This window comes from Alligator sinensis, unplaced genomic scaffold, assembly GCF_000455745.1.
Source record: "Alligator sinensis unplaced genomic scaffold, ASM45574v1 scaffold188_1, whole genome shotgun sequence".
NCBI classification, from domain to species: domain Eukaryota; kingdom Metazoa; phylum Chordata; order Crocodylia; family Alligatoridae; genus Alligator; species Alligator sinensis.
This window is the reverse complement of record NW_005841903.1, coordinates 1255204-1259608: the sequence shown is the minus strand read 5'-3', so window position 1 is coordinate 1259608 and position 4405 is coordinate 1255204. Positions and strand designations below refer to the sequence as shown.

The window sequence follows — 4405 nt, the reverse complement described above, 5'->3', positions numbered from 1 at the left end:
GGTGGTGGTGGGGGTGCTGGGCTAGAGGGGCAGGGACTGCCCCAGCCACCAGAAGCCCCAGGCCAGGCAGGGCCCAGGGAGTGGCTGCCTTTGCCGGGTGCTGTAAGGCTGTGCTGGGCAGGGGAAACTACTACAACCTGCAGGCCAGACACTGTTCCCTGCTGAGCCAGGGAAGAGGTCTGGGCAGGACTCAGCTCTCCTGCAGAGACCGCAGGGGAGGAGCCACCGCCTGCTGCACTGAGACCCCTGAAGCTCTGCAAGGGACACCAGCAGCAGGGACAGCCCACAGCTCCTGTGCCAGGGACACAGACACAGCCCTGCTCTCTGAGACACCCACACAGGGGCAGTACACGCAGGGTCCTCAGTACACAGTGGACAAGTTATAGACTGTGTAAATAAGTTCTTGATAGTTTATTAGTTGGAGTATCAATGTATTTATTTATTGGTTCCTTATTTATTGTGGGTAATTTGTATAACTTCCCCTAGTGTAATGTATATCCAAGAAGCATTAACCCTTAAGCCACCATCACCAGGTCATGCAGTGTAATATTTATTTTATTTCATTGGTTATATATTACCTTGTAAATAATTAAATCCTGTAAATAGTTTTAGAACAGTTTGCAAGGTTGTTTGATTGTAAGGGGAAGCTCTTCGCTTGGGGACCCTGCAGCAGTTACCCAGGGAGCTGGGTGGGGCCACTAGCTACTGGGTACTCCAAGATCTCACTATTCAGGTGAGGGTGCAGGTAGTGTTGCGCCCAGGGTTACACGTATAATACTTGCATAGAGCCTGACAAAATGAATCTGTATTGTGTGAACTATTTATCATGACTGTGCCAGCATACTCGCTTTTTCCAATCTTTAACTCCCTCTTGGGAAGCAGAACAAAATAATGACTGTTTGGCATGCATCACCAGGGACCAGCATGAAGTAATGAAACTTCTCCCCCATGGTGATGTTCTTAAAGCACGCAGTTCTTACATTTAACAAATTGTTCCTTTATTTAAGGGTTATATCACAGAAACCAGAGCCTGAGGTTAACTTCAGCTTGCCACAAAATGGATGTTTTTACACAATGGTGCAATGTAAAGATACAAGACTTAATTTTAAATGAATTACCTTGGGTGCTGAAAACAGTGCAGTGACAGCAAGCCTGAGAAGCAGGGCAAAATAATCCACACTCAGTGCTGTGCTGTTGTGGTTAGACTACACAGACAGGGGGGGAGGGAGGGAAGGCTGAGCTCTTCAATAAGTTTTTTGCCTCAGTGTTTCTGAATAAGGGTCAAGACAAGTCTCCTAATAGGTTCTTAGATGGGCATCTGAGGGACACCAACCTACCAACTGTTGACACTGACCTGGTGCAGAGTCACTTGGATGGGCTGGATGTGTTTAAGTCAGCAGGCCCGGATAAGCTGCATCTGAGAGTACCGAAGGAATTGGTCAATGTCATAGCAGAACCCCTGGCATGGGTGTTTGAGCGCTCGTGGCACTCAGGTCAGGTCCCAGAGGACTGGAAATCATCAGCAAAGCTAACTGCACTGTAGAACGAAGGAGGCAATACTTCCCCGCTATGCGGCGCTGGTCAGCCTGCAGTTGGAGTACCGTGTACAGTTTTGGGCACCGTACTTTAAGAAGGATGTGGATAGCCTCAAGAGGGTCCAAAGGGGCCACTCGTATGGTTAAGGGTTTGCAGGCCAGGCTCTAGGAGGAGAGACTAAGAGACCTGAATCTCTTCAGCCTCCTCAAGAGAAGGCTGAGAAGTGATCTTGTGGCCACCTACAAATTCATTAGGGGGACACAGCAAGGAACCAGAGATGCTCTGTTCACCAGGGTGCCTCTTGGGGTAACAAGGAACAATTGTCACAAACTGACAGGGAGCAGATTTAGGCTAGATATCAGAAAGAACTTCTTCACAGTAAGGATGTCCAGAATTTGGAATGGGCTTCCAAGCGAGGTGGTGCTCTCTCCTACCTTGGGGGTCTTTAAGAGAAGGCTGGATAGGCATCTGCCTGGGGTCATCTGACCCCAGCAATCTTTCCTGCCCAGGGCAGGGGGTTGGACTTGATGATCTGTTGAGGTCCCTTCCAACCCTAGCATCTATGAATCTACTACTGGTACACAACATAGGTAACTTAAAGGGAGGTCAAGTACCTCTGCCCTAAACTGCAGTCTACAGTGTAGATCATATACTATGTCCATTCCCATCACTGAAGTTCAACTTATTAATGCACACTCTACATGAAGTCGTAAATGTTTTGCACATCTGGTCCATCAAAGTTTGCCCCTTCTTCCCCCCCGGTTTGCTACTGGCAATGGGTACATCAAGCCCAAATTTCAGTCTGCAAAATACACTAGCCTGGAGTGCACACTGGTTTTCACGGGACAAGCAAGAGTCGTTTTGGGTCTTTTCTTCCCTCACTCCCTTAGAGCAATGTATTTTTATGCCACCATTATTTAGTTCCTGCCCTGCAGCTCTCTTTCTTAAAACTTTGATTTTACTTTATGCTTATGGGGATTGAGCCTGCTCCCACTTACGTGAATAGCAAAACACCCACTGATTCCAGTGGAGCAGGACTAGCCCGTAGTGGGATTCCATCATCATGGCAGTAACAGAAAGTCAATGAATTTTTAAAACACTGAGGTGCTGCATAGAGACAAAATATAAGCAATCACATGAATCTTGCAGTCCTCAGTGAAGATCAAAGATGTCTGCATAACTTGCTTTTCCCATTAGTTTTATTTTCACATGGCTTTGCTTCTTCAGGTTCCAGGCACGACTAAAAGCTGTAGTGCCAAAATACCATGAGAAAGGCTGCTCCTGCAAAATTTCTGGCTTTACCAGAAGGAGGAAAATCTCATGAAAGAATCTGCTTGTGTTTTCTTTCCAGCCCTGCTTGGCAAGGTAAAAGGTAGATTGAGGTTCCATTTGGAAGTTTTGAACCCTTTTTGAACTTTTCTTTAGTTCTCCATAATTCCTGTAAATATTTAGAACTCTGTGAATCTCTGTTATGTCAGCTGTGTTGTTCTTTCTATTGTCATAAAAATCATAAAACTTATAAAACCCAGGGATGATGAAGTTATTATCAATCTACTACTTCAAAATTAGCATAATTTATAATATGCTAGTAACAGAGGTTCAAACAAATATAGAGTCCCATTGTGTTAGGTGCTATATAAATGCATCATAAAAGAAACTTCCAGTCTGGAACAATTTACAGTTTAACCAGAAAAGGGGTGGGGGAGAGCTTTCCATCTATAACATATGATTAAAGATAGATTATGTGATTTGCCAAAGGTCACACAGGAAGTTAGTGGCAGAGCCACAAATTAACATAATCTCCTGAGTTCAGGTCTAATGCTTTAACTTCAAGACCATCATCCTCTTTCTCAAAGAAGAAGCCAGGCATGGGGAGATGCCGATTTGAAAACTGAAACATTTTTTAAAAAACAGTTTCTGAAAGAGCTGTTGGGGACTGAATCCAGCTCATTTCAGCAGCAAAAACTTGCCGCTCTCCAGTTCTGTGCTTGGCGTAGCAAACAGAGTCCACCCAAAAGTGACAGTTTAAGTGCTTAGGAGAACTCAAAAACTTAATTCTCAAGCCTACAAGTGCACCTAACCTGATGGAAGAAAAAGGTGGATTTTATTTCATGTGCTTTATGATTTTCTTGCATTGCAAGTTTTTATTGGAGCTGCTGAAAAAAAAGTAAAGAAAAAGAGCAGTTTGCTGACTCAGTGTGGCTCCCACATAAGCCAGTTTTTCCCATACTTCTGTGGTTGAGGACAGGAATTTGTCTATAACTTCATTGTCAATTACTGAAAACCATGTTGTTTTGTTCCTTTTATAAATTGCTATAATAAACTGTTGTAATCCAATTGAAATAGTAATGTGATTCCCATTAAAGGCTCACTTCTTTCAAAGTTTTCAAAGCAATAAACAAAGTTGACTGCTTGGAGTGAACTACAGAAATACAGTCCAGTCAATCTTTATGTTAATCAAACACAAGAAGCCCATGCTGTTTCCAGTATATATTTTATAGCTAAGACTTATAGCCAGTGGCAACATGGTAGGCTGAAGTTCCTTGGGTGCTGGTATTTACCAAGGAGGACATGGCTACAGTTTTGAAAAACATGAGCTCCCTAGGGAGGATGTGTGGGGCACTGCACTGCCTCAGGGGGAATTCATAGAGCCAAGGAATATATTTCTGACAGCACTAGAAAGATGCCCCATGCAAAGTCCATTAGTCAGAACAAACACATCTCTGTTTTGCATGATGCGAGTGGATTCTAAGGGCACATTACTGCCTTCTCGTAAAAAAGGGTGCTCTTTGTGACAGAAATTCCTTAGCATACTGCATACTACAGCTAAATCAGAGAGGCCCGCCCCACCCCCGCACCCCCCCCCCAC

The 4405-nt window shown here is 44.3% G+C and overlaps 1 protein-coding gene and 1 long non-coding RNA gene across 2 annotated transcripts in view; one reads left to right on the top strand and one right to left on the bottom strand.

Moving 5' to 3' along the window:
• Window positions 1-4405, bottom strand: part of ZCCHC24 (zinc finger CCHC-type containing 24) — a 205652-nt gene that overhangs the window by 135548 nt on the left and 65699 nt on the right. The window lies entirely within an intron of this gene.
• Window positions 2054-4405, top strand: part of LOC102369887 — a 6249-nt gene continuing 3897 nt past the window's right edge. Inside the window, exon 1 of the long non-coding RNA XR_323212.2 lies at window positions 2054-2901. This is a non-coding gene — a long non-coding RNA (uncharacterized LOC102369887). The remainder of the gene's footprint in view (window positions 2902-4405) is intronic.